This window comes from Oryza glaberrima, chromosome 9 (assembly GCF_000147395.1).
Source record: "Oryza glaberrima chromosome 9, OglaRS2, whole genome shotgun sequence".
NCBI classification, from domain to species: Eukaryota; Viridiplantae; Streptophyta; class Magnoliopsida; order Poales; family Poaceae; genus Oryza; species Oryza glaberrima.
This window is the reverse complement of record NC_068334.1, coordinates 3,316,583-3,332,886: the sequence shown is the minus strand read 5'-3', so window position 1 is coordinate 3,332,886 and position 16,304 is coordinate 3,316,583. Positions and strand designations below refer to the sequence as shown.

The 16,304-nt window shown below is 44.1% G+C and overlaps 1 long non-coding RNA gene across 1 annotated transcript; it reads right to left on the bottom strand.

Moving 5' to 3' along the window:
- Positions 1-173: 173 nt before the first annotated feature.
- On the bottom strand, positions 174-2,717 carry LOC127784153 (uncharacterized). Its single transcript, XR_008019449.1, has 3 exons — positions 2,515-2,717; positions 2,294-2,412; positions 174-506 (listed from the first exon to the last, which is right to left on the bottom strand). It is a non-coding gene; the product is annotated as an uncharacterized LOC127784153 (long non-coding RNA).
- Positions 2,718-16,304: the final 13,587 nt, after the last annotated feature.

The window sequence follows — 16,304 nt, the reverse complement described above, 5'->3', positions numbered from 1 at the left end:
AACTAAAAAAAATCAGAAAAAAGAGAAAATTACAAAAAAAATTACAGATAAATTGAAAAAGGCCTACGGGAAGTACATACAAATTGCAAAAAAATTAAATATAAAAATGTCATTAAAAATATGGAAAATATCATTAAAAATAATATAAACCAATATACTAGCATCAATGATGGTACATTTAATTGAAGAATGTAGTAAATTCAGCAAAAGTCAAATTTGTGTTAAACATCGACAACATTCAACCAAGTTTATCTCCACCAATACAATCCACGTAGATAATTCAAATGACAATGCTTCTTATGAAAATACAAGAATTCTTAGAAGTACAACTCTTCAATCTACAATGTGGTACATCATGAAAAAAACTCATTTCCTTTACAACTGCACTGCAATCAGACTGGGCGCCAAAACAACCTAACAGAAAATTATATCCCTGTGACCAGTGACTCTTTTGCAGGATCCATGAAAGTTAAGTAGTTAACTGCTGCTTCCTTTGGTGCAGAAAGCTACAAAAATATAACAATTTAAACATATATCAATACATTGCCCACTCTATATTATCAAAATAAACATGTTTTAGAACATTCCTTTGTTCTTTCTGGAAAAAAAAGGTTTTGATGAGTACAACAATGACCACAGGAAATTTACACATAACAGATCAGACTTCAGAGTTCATCTAAACAACCAAAATTGTTATTGCAAGGAATTTCTAGAGTCCAAATCAATCTAGACGAGTGCGCTGCACAAGAAACTATAAAGTAAATGCATCAAGATGAAAAGATGTCATGGTTGCTCTAGGTTATAACATTTATGTCAGAAAGAAGCCATAGCAGAGTCATATTCTTGAACACAACAAAATCATAGCACGTCGGTTTTGCAACATCAAACAATCTTAATTAGCATAGCAGAGGAAAACTGAAAATCTCTTCCTTAGTTAAACTAATGAAGGCATGATCCTATTTTAAAATCATAATGTGTTTCATGGTATATATTTTTCCTAGCTTTCTCCTTGGCTCTCTTGCTGCAGCTGTACAGGTGCAAAGTAAATCCACGAGTATGCAAGTTTCACATAATATACAAATAAAAATGCCAAGTATGGAAAAGTTAACAAGAGGATGAGTCACTGGACATCAAACCCTGTCATTTGGGCAAGAATAAAAAATATATTTTCAGTGGCTGGTCAGTCTTCAGACAACAACATAAAAACTCAAGGAGAGAGAGCTACAGAACACAGCCCTGCAGGAGATATCATAGATCCTTAAAAAACAAAAGATAGTTGGTAATTTCAGGAAAAGGAAAAATGCAAAATAAGTAAATTTTGGAAGACGAAAAAAAATTGTAAAGAATGTAGTGACATTGATAAATATTTCCCGATAAAAAGAGGAGTACAGAATAAGAAACAAAATTCACTAGCACATCTACAACTAATATGACTGAACATGCTGTGCATTTGCTCTGAAGAAAAAATTAAATGGAGTAGATCCTCTGGAGCACAAAACAAGAACCTAGGAGAAATAAAATCATATACTTGAGGGAAAAGAGTGACAACTGCTCTAACCTATTATTAGCAGACTTATTCAGGTCAATCACTGCACCAGAATACCAGATTGTTCACAAGCCTTATAACAAAATTAATTATCAAAAATCTCAATTAGACATTCTTTAAGAGGTGTCACATATGGCATGCATACTTCTCAGGTTGCTATCTTCAATTGGAAGCTTTCAAACAGACAGACTGCAGTAATACAAGGCAAAATCCTGATAGCTATTGGTCTGATAGTTTACCAGTGCAAAATAGTAATTCACTAGTAGATAGTAAAAGCTAATGTATATCATGCCATCACTACATTATTTGATAAACACTTCCGTTTATGCCCAAGCGTGAAAGTACAAAAAAAAAAGGACACAACAAAAATCTAAAGTGTAGATTTGCAATTGCTGACCTAGGTACAGTCTACATTAGTTGAATGCTATATTGTAATTTCACCATCAGTTGCTTAAATATGGACTATTTGCTAACTAATCAAAAAGCATGGGTTAATATTAGATCAAAGTGGAAGTCAAGTGGTGGAGCCAAAAGAATTTCTGACTCTGGACATGTCTACAAACAAACAACAAACAAACAACTTAACTAGTGTTTGCAAAGATCATTCACACAAGATTCACCGTGGTTTCTCTCATAAGTTTCTTGTGTGAAAATTCAAGATTCACACAAGATGCAAAACTAATTCCGAGATGAACCAAACCGAACCGTAAACAATCACAGTACTGACTTTGGATCAAGGACACAAACCTGCCAAGATCAGCCTTGAACCGAGTCGCTGGTGAGTGTGGCGCTCGCTCAGGGACAGCTGACGGGGTAGTGGTCGAAGATGACCTAGGGGAGGGGGCACAAGATTCACGGTGGCCAGTCTGGAGAAGCAATTTAGGGAGAAGAGAAGAGCGGATTGAGCCAAGATCTGAGGGAAAACCCTAGAGGAGGAGGAGAGGAGGGGAAAGAGAAGAAGGGCTTACCCTTGATTGGAGGAGGAGAGTCGAAGGCGGCATCTCACCGGAGGAGGAGTTCCAGCGGTGGCGTCTCGCCGGAGGAGGCCGGCGGCAACTCGCAAGAAGAGGCTCGGCGGCGTTCCCTCCCGGCCGCGCGAGAGAGAGGCGGCGGCGCAACGCGCGCGCGCGAGAGAGAGAACGAGGAAATTATCCCGACCTCTCGAGGCCGGGGTCCTTTCCCCTAGGATTCCCCGTGGGTTGGGCCGGGAAATCCCCGCCCCGTGGGCTTCCAAATGATCAGGAAAATTGCCCCGCGGAAATTTTCCCCGCGGGCCAGCTTCCCACGGATTAGGCCGGGATCCCCCCAGGATACCGGGCTTCCAAAGGAGCCCTTAGAGACTAGTAATATACCCGTACTAACGCGGATGGAGCAGATTGGTGAGGGAGGTCCGGCGGTGACTTGGAAGGGTGAATGAACTGCAACTTGGAAGGAGATTGAGTACCTGGCTAGCCGCGTGGGTCGTTGCGGTTGGGGGGAGGGGAAGGAGCGGCGGATCGGTAGCGCGCGAGGGGCGGTAGCGGCGCGGGTCGTTGGGGGGAGGGGAAGAAGCGGAGGGAAGGGGGAGTGGGTTGGGGTGGCGAGCGGAGGGGAGAACCGGTGGCGATTAGGGTTTGGAGAGCGAGGGAGAAAGTGGCAGGGACGATGTGGGACTGTGGGGAGGTGTGCGGGCGTGGGTGTGGGTTGCACGGAGAGAATCGAACCGTTGGAATGTAGGTTAGATGGATATGAGCCGTTGGATATGTAAGATAAGATGTAACGGCTTGTTTGGTAACTCGAGAGAAGGGGATTGGGAATTTTCACGAGAATTGGTGATGAGATTAAGAGCATCACCACCAGTCTTTCTATCCCATCCCTAATCCTGATTTTTTGGGATTTTGGTTAAAAAAAACTGGTCCAACAGATTCCCAAAAGAGCTCCGGACGTTTTGGAGTTCCCATCTCCAGCTTTCTCGGTACGTGTATTTGAGGGCGAGAGACCGACTCCCAATCCTCTTCCCCGCGTATTTCTCCTCTCCTTCCCCGCGCTTCTCCTCTTCTTCCTGCGCGAGCAGCGAAAATGCTCCCGCACGGCGATTCTTCGCGCCCACGCCCGCCAAGTGCTCGCCCGCCGGCGTCTCGCCCGCCACGGCTTGAAAAAGGAACCTTTGCGCCGCCGCCGCTGTTTGGGTTTCCACCACCGTCACCGCCGTGTTCAATGTTTGCGCCGCCGCCGCAGTCTGGGGTTCCGGCGCCGCCGCCGCCAGGTTCATCCTTTGCGCCACCGCCGCCGCAGTCTAGGGTTCCACCGCCGCCGCCGCAACCTGGGGTACCACCGCTGCCGCAATTTGGTATGATGCCCCGGTACGGTTTGAATCGGTCGACGGCTCCTCTGCGCCGCACGGCAACGGCTTCGTCCCTGCTAGAATTTGTACCACATCGACCTGCCCAGCTCCCTCCCCGATCTAGTTGTTGAGAATATAGGCATATAATGATTTAATATATTCCATAAATAAATCATGACATTACAGATGTATACTAGCATTAACGCATCATTAGATCTACACATGTAAACTAAGCAGTAAAACATGAACAGACCAAATATGTGCAACATGTCGAACACGTACCGAGATGGCGGAAAGACCGGTTGCTCGGCAGGAACTACTCGCGGTTGTGAGCGTCGACGAAGGCCAGCACGCGAGCGGAGAGGAAGACGAGCCGTCGCGGACAAACAGGGAGCAGTCGCGCGAAGCGCTTCCCAAAAACCTTATTGCCGTCTTCTCCCAGTGCAGGACGTCGAAGGCAGAGGTTCCGGAGACCTGCTCTCCCGATCGCCGGTGCACACTGGCGATCGGGATGGAGTAGTCTACGAGCGATGGCGCAACACAGAGGAGGAGGCAAACCCTAGATTGATTTCGCGTGTGTTGCGTGAAGGCGGCGGCTCGGTTTATATAGAGATAGGTCCATCTGGACTCCACGCCATTTTCATGCACCGGATTTTTCGGAATGTTTCCAACAACAAAACAAATCCGAATTTTCCTGCAGCAAAACAAAACTGCAGAAGGAGGCTGCATCTGCGCAAGGGTGAGGAGCCAATTTTGCGGACCATTCGACGCGTACGTCGTGCATGCGCGCCGCCTGCCCTGCCAGGCCAGGCGAGCGAGCGCGCGCGTGTGTTCCCCCTCTTCTCTCCACCACACATGCTTCAAATGGCTAGGAGGGCATCCTCCCTTTTAAGGAGGTCCCCCTCTCCTAGAATAAGCAAGGTGGTACTAAACTCCACATGCATGCCATCCCATGAGGTGGGCTTTTGTGATTTTCCATAGAATTAATCTTCGAATGGGCCTTAGCCCATCTATTAATTCCAACAATCCCCCACCAAATCTCAAAATACCACTGAGATTTGCCTTTTCCAATGTATTGTTTATATACCAGCGGTTCGATGGAGACCGATTAAGGTTGAACATCCACCTAGAACTCCAAGCTACACTTACTCACAACTTGAACAATGGACTACGCCTTGAATTGCAAGTCTTGTGCAAGCAAGTTCCACTCAGAGTCTTATCTAGTACTAGACCGTCTGTAGACTACCCCTCGGGTGGAGCGTATAAGTCATACTCATAGGTCTTTAGTAAGCTTCCTAGAAGATTCACCCAAAATCTTCATTAACTACGACCAACAGTCAAGCTTACAAAGGTGAGTTCTTTCAAGAATGCTCTGTAGGACAGCATCTTCGCTAATTAAAGCCAACAGAACTCATTAAGGCATAGCCAACCTGCCTTGCAGCTCACGAGAGTACATGCATCTTCACTTAGAGAGGGTATAGATTGGTACTCTCCTCTAGTTTACTAATGGTTTGTTCTTCCCAAGTTCTAATTCACGGGATCTCCGATCACATAGACTGGGTTACCACCATAGTATAACTCACATGGGTCTCAAACCCATCTCCTTCGATGCATTGTCTATCACATTTCATGATAGTCCCTTCGTGAAGGGATCTGCCAGGTTTCTAGCTGTTTGGATGTAATCCAACGTTATAACTCCGGAGTTTCTCAATTTCCTGACAGACTTCAATCGTCTTTTCACATGTCTAGATGATTTCATATTATCCTTAGAACTATTCACTTTGACAATTACCGTTTGATTGTCACAGTTCATAAGGATAGCCGGCACCGGTTTTTCAACAATAGCCAGATCCATTAATAGATCACGCAGCCATTCTGCCTCAACAGTAGCAGTATCCAGTGCCGTCAGTTCTGCTTCCATGGTTGACCTCGTCAAAATAGTCTGTTTGCAAGACCTCCATGAAACAGCACCACCACCGTGAAGACATATCCACTAGTGGCTTTGATCTCATCCACATCAGAGATCCAGTTAGAATCACTATATCCCTCCAGTACCGTAGGATACCTAGAATAGTGAAGCCCAATTCCATAGTACCTTTCAGATAGCGCATTACTCGCTCAAGCGCATGCTAGTGATCATCTCCTGGATTAGAGGTAAATCGGCTCAACTTGCTCACAGCAAAGGAGATATCAGGCCTAGTTGCACTAGCCAGGTACATCAGCGAGCCAATGATTTAGGAGTAATCCAGTTGATTCCTAGCAATTCTCTTGTTCTTGCGAAGCAACAAGCTAGGATCATAAGATGTTGGAGAAGGCTTACTATCAATGTAGTTAAAGCGATCCAAGATCTTCTCCACATAATGGGACTGCAAGAGTGTAATCCCATTCTCACATCTAATTAGTTTAATGTTTAAGATAACATCAGCTACTCCCAAATCCTTCATATCAAAATTTTGAGACAATAATGATTTAACCTCATTTATCACCTCAAGGTTTGTCTCAAATATCAGTATGTCATCAACATACAAGCACAAAATAACTCCCTCACCCCCACCATGGCGATAGTACACACATTTATCTGCCTCATTGACTACAAAGCTTGCAGATGTCAATGTTTTGTCAAATTTCTCATACCATTGCTTAGGAGCTTGTTTCAGACCATACAAAGACTTCAACAATTTGCACACTTTGCCTTCTTGACCTTCAACTACAAACCCATCAGGTTGATTCATATAGATCTCCTCATCCAGCTCTCCATTAAGAAAAGCTGTCTTAACATCCATTTGATGAACGAGAAGACCATGTGAGGCTGCTAGGGAAAGTAGCACACGAATTGTGGTCAATCTAGCAACAGGTGAGTAAGTGTCAAAGAAATCTTCGTCTTCTTTCTGAGTATAGCCCTTAGCAACAAGCCGAGCCTTTTACTTTTCAATAGTACCGTCAGGCCTGAGCTTCTTCTTGAATACCCACTTGCACCCCACAGGTTTACACCCATAGGGTCGCTCTGTCACCTCCCAAGTCCTGTTAGCGATAATGGAATCCATTTCACTACGGACAGCCTCCTTCCAGTAGTCTGTATCAGGAGATGCGTATGCTTCTGAAATTGACTTAGGAGTGTCATCCACGAGGTACACAGTGAAATCATCACCAAAAGACTTAGCTATCTTTGTCTTTTGCTCCTTCGAGGAGGTTCACTGTCATCCTCCTCAGTGACATGTTCATGTGTATGTTCAGTTTGTTCTGGTGGTGTGATTACACTGGGAATTATTTCAGAGGGTTGGCTAGAACTACTATGTGTATCCTTCATTGGGAAAAAGCTCTCAAAGAAGGTAGCATCACGAGACTCCATAATTGTACCAACATGCATGTCAAGTACCTCAGATTTAACTATTAAAAATCTATAGGCAATGCTGTGGTGAGCATATCCTAGAAAGACACAGTCCACAGTCTTAGGTCCAAGTTTGCGCTTCTTCGTTATTGGTACATTGACTTTCGCCAAGCACCCCCATGTGCGCAAGTAAGAAAGTGATGGTTTTCTCCTAATCCATATCTCATATGGTGTTTTGTCCTTATTTCTGTTAGGAACTCTGTTTAACACATGATTCGAGGTCAACAATGCCTCCCCCCACCATGCCTTAGGTAGTCCCACGGTGTCTAACATGGCATTCACCAAGTCGGTCAGCGTGCGGTTCTTCCTTTCAGCAATCCCATTAGACTCGGGAGAATAGGGAGGCGTCCTCTCATGTATAATGCCATGTTCCTCACAGAATAAGTCAAACTCGTTTGAGAAAAACTCTCCACCACGATTAGACCTAAGTCTTTTTATCTTTCTGTCAAGTTGATTTTCAACTTCTGCCTTATAAATTTTAAAATAGTCTAGAGCCTCGTCTTTCGTTTTCAACAAGTACACATAGCAAAATCTAGTAGCATCATCAATCAACGTCATGAAATATCGTTTTCCACCCTTCGTCAACACCCCATTCATTTCACAGAGATCTGAGTGTAGGAGTTCTAGAGGTGCCAAGTTTCTCTCCTCAGCAGCCTTGTGAGGCTTGCGAGGTTGCTTTAATTGCACACAACTATGGCACTTAGAACCTTTGACAATGGAAAACTTAGGAATTAAACACATGCTGGAAAGCCGAGACATTAAGCCAAAATTAATATGACATAAACATGAGTGCCATACATTAGCCTCATCATCCACACTGCCACAAATATGGTTCATAGACTTATTACAGAAATCAGAAAGGGAAAAGCGAAACAGGTCTCCGCACTCATAACCTTTACCAATAAAATATCGATGTTTAGACACGACTACTTTATTAGACTCAAAAACCAACTTAAATCCGTCTCTAGTCAGACGGGAGCCACTAACAAGATTCCTGACGATAGAAGGGACATGCTGTACATTCTTCAGCTGCACGATCTTTCCCGAAGTAAACTTCAGATCTACCATGCTAATACCATGAACAGAAGCATGTGACCCATTCCCCATTAGGACGGTGGAACCCCGTGCGACCTGATAAGAAGAAAACAATGAGATGTCAGCACAAACATGTACATTGGCCCCTGTATCAACCCACCAATTAGTAGACTGATTAACTGAAAAAATAGTAGGTAAATTACCATACCGGCTTCCATCTCCAGTGTTGCCAATGGTCACATTAGCAGACTTAGAGGTCTGCCCTGCAGGTGCCTTCATCCCCTTGCGTTGTGGACACTTCCTGGCCAGATGGCCAGGTTGACCACACACAAAGCAAGTCCTCTCATCTTGATTAGGATTGTTGTTCTTCTTCTTCTTGAAGTTGGTGGTCTGCTGAGCTTTGTATTTCCCCTTGCTCTTGTTCTGGGCCTTGTCCACTATATTGGCAGTGGACTGCCCACCATCGCCCTTAGACGCGGCATCTTTTTCCCGAGCTTTCTCCTCAACATCAAGAGACGATATCAACCCCTCAACAGAGTATTCCTGTCTCTTGTGTTTGAGTGCAGTACCGAAACTTCTCCAAGATGGAGGTAGTTTCGCAATAATGCACCCGACCACAAATTTGTCGGGTAAGACACACTTAAGGAGTTTGAGTTCCTTAGCCATGGTTTGTATCTCATGAGCCTGTTCGACTACAGAACGGTTGTCAGCGATCTTGTAGTCATGAAACTGCTCCATGATATACAGATCATTGCTAGCATCAGTAGCACCGAATTTAGTATTCAGTGCATCCCACAACTCCTTAGCGTCGGTCATATGCATATACACCTCGACCAGACGATCGCCAAGCACGCTAAGAATGCATCCCACAAATAGAGTAGTGGCCTCATCGAATTCTTTCTACTGATCAGCATTAAGAACGCCCATAGGCTTGCCAGTACTCACCCAGAAGCATTTCATAGCTGTCAGCCACAGAGTGACCCTGATCTACCATCTCTTAAAGTGCACACCGGTAAATTTATCCGGCCTCAGTGCATCGGCAAAACCAGCCATAGTAAAATCACAACACCTATAGTAAGGTTTTTGGATTGTTGAGAATATAGGCATATAATGATTTAATATATTCCATAAATAAATCATGACATTACAGATGTATACTAGCATTAACGCATCATTAGATCTACACATGTAAACTAAGCAGTAAAACATGAACAGATCAAATATGCGCAACATGTCGAACACGTACCGAGGTGGCGGAAAGACCGGTTGCTCGGCAGGAACTACTCGCGGTTGTGAGCGTCGACGAAGGCGCGCAGCACGCGAGCGGAGAGGAAGGCGAGCCGTCGTGGACGAACAGGGAGCAGTCGTGCGAAGCGCTTCCGAAAAAACTTATTGCCGCCTTCTCCCGGTGCAGGACGTCAAAGGCAGAGATTCCGGAGACCTGCTCTCCCGATCGCCGGTGCACGCTGGTGAGCGGGATGGAGTAGTCTATGAGCGACGGTGCAACACAGAGGAGGAGGAGGCAAACCCTAGATTGATTTCGCGTGTGTTGCGTGAAGGCGGCGGCTCGGTTTATATAGAGATATGTCGCTTGATCAGGGCGCCCGCATGATCTCCACTCCGCTTAACCGAACCAGATTTTTCGGAATGTTTCCAACAACAAAACAAATTCGAATTTTTCTGCAGCAAAACAAAACTGCAAAAGGAGGCTGCATTCGACGCGTACGTCGTGCACGCGCGCCGCCTGCCAAGCTAGGCCAGGCGAGGCGAGCGAGCGCACGCGTGTGTTCCCCCTCTTCTGTCCACCACACATACTTCAAGTGGCTAGGAGGGCATTCTCCCTTTTAAGGAGGTCCCTCTCTCCTAGAATAATCAAGGTGGTACTAAACTCCACATGCATGCCATCCCATGAGGTGGACTTTTGTGATTTTCTAAAGAATTAATCTTCGAATGGGCCTTAACCCATCTATTAATTCCAACACTAGCAAGCGTCCCGTCGAAAATGAGGAGGGGACGGATCTAGTGGATAATGACTATGCCGGCGTCGATTTAGGGCAAGATTGGTCTGCTGGTGAAGAGGAGGTTGGCCGACGACGCAGCTTTGGTGTCCCCGTGACTGATTTTGTCAGCAATGAAGGTAATTGATCCCTAATCTCTTGTGTTTGCTTACGAAATTTACAGTGCACTGAAGTTCAATGGATGAGACTGAAGAAATGCACATGTGTGTGTAATGCATGATATATGAACAGCTCTAGAGTTTGTGTGTGTGGTGATAGATAACTGAACTTGTTTGTGTCATTGAGCTTTATGGCCAAACATAATAAAATTTAGAGTGAATTGTCTTTTGGGCTAGTGTTTATTGGACTAGGTAGTAGCAAGTCATTTCTGTTTGAATTATCTGAAAAAAATCCAGTTTGTCATTGTTTTTGTAAAAATGCAGATATATGGTAACTGATGTCTCTCAAAATTTGTTTTAAATTTTGCACTCAAATTTGAAATAATGCTTTGTTGTAATTTGATGAATTGAAAATGGCAAACATGTACTGATTGAATTTTACTCCTGTCATGATGCAAAGCATTTTACATCGAGTTTCTCGTTGTATATTTGATTTGAAAAGTGAAACTTATACTGACTGAATTTTACATATGCAGCATGTCTTTACTCTGTCCAAGAAATCCATGTGACAGTACATATGCGTCATGTTTATGTGATGCAAGCAAATATATTGGTCTGTAGTATGTCATTCAGTAAATGATTTACTTTGCTTTTTCTTTCTCATAACAGGGAGCATGGATGGAAGTGGGTATTTTACAAACTTGATAAATGAGGGTCGCATTTCTTACGATTGGAGTGCTGAAGGTAGCCAACCTGAATATCCTGAGCAACAATTCGAGGAAGGAGAAGCTACTGTGAGACCAAACCAAAAAAGGTCTAAGAATTTTAGTATGCAGGAGGATGTCCTATTGGTATCAGCATGGGTTAACATTAGTATGGATGCTATTCAAGGTGCCGATCAACCTCAAAGTACATATTGGAACCGTATTTATGACTTCTTTCATGAAAACAAGGACTTCACTTCAGATCGCACTCAAATTTCGCTCATGCATTGTTGGTCCACTATACAAGAGTGTGTCAACAAGTTTGCTGGCTGTGTAAGCTATATTGAGAATAGGCCTCAAAGTGGTGTCAATGCTGAGGACAAGGTGATAATTTAAATGTTGCAAGACCCACCTCGCTTCGGTTCTTCATCGCTATCATCGAAAACTGTTTCGACCGCCTCAAAAATGAATTCATCGTCATTATCTGACGAAGACTCATCATCCAATAGTAACTTAATGAGACTGCCTGGACGATTCATCTCTTTTTAACATGACGAAGGCCTGTAGGAGAGGCGGCCAAGCGAGGAGAGGGAGAGGTGGGAGGCACCGTGGGGGATAGAGGGGAGGGGGAGGAGGCGATGGCAGAGATGACCGTCGGCGTAGGGGCAGGGAGTAGCAATACAGAGATCGCGTGTGGGCGGCGTCAGGGCAGATCGCTCTTGGGCGGCGTCGGTGCAGGTCGTGCGTGGGAGATGGCGATCTCCTCCTGCGCACGGGAAAGAAAAAAACTAGAATTTCTGTTGGTAGTTTAACAGAAGGGTCCACTTTTAGTTTTTGGGATTGAATGTAGGCTATCTCTTGGAGGGAGGGGTTTTTTCACCACCTATTTTCAGTTTAGGAAACCCAAAAATCAATTTTTGGGGATAGATTATTGGTGGACTGTTGGTGATGCTCTAAGATGGGAATTTGATTTTTAATCCCAATATCTTGTTTGGTAGAGGTGATAGAAATTGATAGGAAGTTTAGTTGGAGATTAAGTCATTAATAAAAACAGATGGCTGAGATTTGCTTAGAAAAAATAAAGGAGAAATTCTCTCCCAATTACCTGCCCCTACCCAGGTATTGAAAAAGAGGGAGTTCCTTCCTCAATTCCCCATCCCCATCCTACCAAAATCCCTATGTCTCCCAACCAAACAAAACACTTAATAGCCTCATCCCTCTAAACTCCCAATCCCTCCTAAAAACTCCCTCCAACCAAACGGGCCATAAGAGTATAAGGACAAGAGATCTAACTCCCAATCCCTCCTAAAAACTCCCTCCAACCAAATGGGCCGTAAGAGTATAAGGACAAGAGATCTATATCTCTACTATTATAAAAATTGAAGATGTTTTTGCCGGTATTTTGGTAAGTCATCCGTGTATGAGATGGTTTCAAGTTCGTTTGCCTTTGGAAATACATATCCGTATTTGAGTTGGTTTTACAGATCGTTCACGTTTGGTAATACAGAAGGAATCATATAAGAAATCTGTTTAAAAAAATTCGCATGCTAACATGAGACGATCGGACTCCTAACTGCAACTCATGATTTTCTAAAAATATATATATCCAAGCGAACTCCACAGTGAATTTCATCTTAACTAAACCATATAACAATAATAAGATTAAAATAGACTTCACCCATTGCAACGCACGGGCATTTTTCTATCTATACTAATATAAAAAGGAGGAGTTACCTCCTCCAATCCTACCAGCCAAATCATTCCATCTCATCTCATCCGTCCATCTGCTAGGTCAAATAATCTCATCCGTCAATCTTCCACCGAGTCCATTGATTCTATCCTCGGCAACCCTATCCTCTCGAGTCTCGACCGCGCGATGACTAAGCCCGCACTCCCGCCGCGCGATGACTCCGCCGCCTCCTCGCTCCACTGAGCCCTCTTGCTCGCTGCCTCCGCGCCTCCTAGTTCGCTCGCTGCCTGCTTGCGTGTCCTTGCCGCCGGTGCACTCCATCGCGGCCTGTCCCCCGCCAGTGCTTGAGCCATCCTCCACTCCGGCGCCTCATTGTACAGTCCACCGTAGCCCGGTCATCCTTAGTCGCACTGCCGACACACGAAAATGCAACAAATTTTACGTGTTTTCATATGATTACTATATCTAATGTGGGAAGCGTGCATTGCACGTGCACGATTACTAGTGAGTAAAATGAGTTAGTGAATTAATAGGAAAGAAATAGGGTAGATTCACGTTGAGCTCTAGGTCGGTTAAGCTTTTCATGAGAGAGCGTTGGGCTTTCAAGCTCAATTGTTCAAAGGCTCAGGAATAAAATGGATATGGGCTACATTTGGCCCATTTAATTTTCGCCAGAGGCCGTGGAATACGCGGATTCGTGTCATCCTGAACTTTTTTGGGGTGCAGCCGTTAATCCTGAAATTGACCATTCAAGTTGCATCCTCAGTAACATGAAAACGAGAGATTTAGCATTTCATGCATTTAAACTCCGGAATGTTGAAACTGTGAAAGGGATTTCGCATGAATTCTACCACAAAGACTCTCTTATGCAAAGGTAAGCTCTCTTATGCGAAGGTCAAGGTTTACATGACAACCACATGATTAATGGTTTGCAAGTCATAGCTGACCGCGACAACGCATCGAGCCCTCGGGTAGGCACATCGAAACTTGACATACAAGGAACCAAACGCGCTCCAGAGCATGATAAATTTATACAACATATACATGTTGCCACAGTCTTTATATTCACCCTAGTTTTTCAGGCTTCGTAACTCGGCTTCCACAAGAATTCAGAAGATACCTGGAGATCAACTGCTCACTATGCTGACAAGAAGACAACAAGTTCTCACTCTAGCTCTGATTTTCATGCTGATCTTCAGCACCACAATCACCATCAGCCAATCAGCCATGCATCCAGATTGCTGGGAGCGAGATCGCAGCCACAACAGGGAAGCCCGGTGTTCTTAACTTCAGCAAAGCCAGGTGCATCCGGATGCACCAACGATCCTAACAATCCTGTAAGAAGATACCAACCACCATGAGAGCTTTGAAACATGTACGTGTACAATATTCATTTTTTTTCTTTCTTTTCTATTCTTTTTCCTGTTCTTCTAGAGGTTATTCGTAAGGAGCTCTTTTAACCCTCCACAGCCAATTCATTTGTTCTTTTTGTACAGCAGTTTTGATTGCCCTGAGGGTATTGTGCAGATTTGTTTTCAATATGACATTTTTTATAATTGTTTTGAATATGTGTTACCTTTTCCTGAACTCACTTGCCGTTTCCTTCTGATCAATCACGTTCTATTGATTGACTCCTTAGCAAACAGTACTTCGCAGATCAAGTTCTGTATCATAGCATGACTAAAAGAAATCGTTGACGTAAGGAAGATCCAGTAATACTCCCTCCGTCCCATAATATAAGAGATTTTGAGTTTTTACTTGCAACGTTTGACCACTTGTCTTATTAAATTTTTTTTGAAATTATTATTTATTTTATTTGTGACTTACTTTATTATTTACAGTACTTTAAGCACAACTTTTCGTTTTTTATATTTGCAAAAAAAAATTGAATAAGACGAGTGGTCAAACGTTTCAATCAAAAACTCAAAATCCCTTATATTGTGGGACGGAGGGAGTAGCAAATAACTTCGCAGATCTTTATAGAATCTGTATGGTATATGTAGTTATCTCAGACATCACGATGCTTTGTGTACTAATTTTGTTGAGTTGTGATCCAAATTCATTTGCACTTAATAAAGGCCAGCTTCTGCCGTAGCGGAGCGAAGGCTGAAGCTGGCCCATTGGGCTGTGCGCCTGGGGACGCCGGGGGGTGCGGGGGCGGAGCCCCCGCGGTACGGATCATCATCCCTTTTTAGGGTTCCACTATATATATACCTCTTGTAAGCCGCCGTGCGGCGATGTAACCTCACCTCAGATATAGTGAAGATATTTTGCTGGCTGGCGCCCGTGGTTTTTTCTCTCCTATTTTGGGAGGGTTTTCCACGTTAAATCTCGTGTCTTTTGTGATTGATCTATTGTTCTTTATCGTTTGTTCGCCTATCGTTTCCTAACAAGTGGTATCAGAGCTGGTTCCCAGATTAGGGTTTCGCGATGGCGTCGATGAAGTATGATCTACCGCTGCTAGACTACAAGACGAGATTCTCGCTGTGGCAAGTCAAGATGCGGGCTGTTCTGGCGCAAACTTCGGATCTTGATGAGGCGCTGGAAAGCTTCGGGAAGAAGAAAACGACTGAGTGGACCGCTGAGGAGAAGCGGAAAGATCGTAAGGCTCTGTCGCTAATCCAACTTCATCTATCTAATGATATTTTGCAAGAAGTGTTGCAGGAAAAGACTGCCGCAGAACTTTGGCTCAAACTGGAATCGATCTGCATGTCTAAAGATCTAACCAGTAAGATGCATATCAAGATGAAGTTGTTCTCGCACAAGTTGCAGGAGAGTGGTTCTGTGTTGAACCACATATCGGTCTTCAAGGAGATCGTTGCTGACCTAGTGTCGATGGAGGTACAGTTTGATGATGAAGATTTAGGTCTTTTACTGTTATGCTCACTGCCTAGTTCATATGCAAATTTTCGTGACACCATACTTTTAAGCCGTGATGAACTAACCCTAGCGGAAGTTTATGAGGCGCTCCAAAATAGGGAGAAGATGAAAGGTATGGTTCAGTCTAATGCGTCGTCTTCTAAGGGCGAAGCATTGCAGGTCAGAGGTAGATCTGAGCAGAGAACCTACAACGACAGCAATGATCGTGACAAGAGTCAGAGTAGAGGCCGTTCTAAATCCAGAGGTAAAAAGTTCTGTAAGTATTGCAAAAAGAAAAATCACTTCATTGAAGAATGTTGGAAGCTGCAGAATAAGGAGAAAAGGAAATCTGATGGTAAGGCCTCTGTTGTTACCAGTGCTGAAAACTCTGATTCAGGAGATTGTCTTGTTGTTTTTGCTGGTTGTGTTGCTAGTCATGATGAATGGATACTTGATACTGCATGTTCGTTTCATATCTGCATTAACAGAGATTGGTTTAGTTCCTACAAGTCTGTGCAGAATGGAGATGTTGTGCGCATGGGAGATGATAACCCACGTGAGATCGTGGGCATTGGCTCCGTTCAGATCAAGACTCATGATGGCATGACACGCACGCTGAAAGATGTGAGACACATACCAGGGA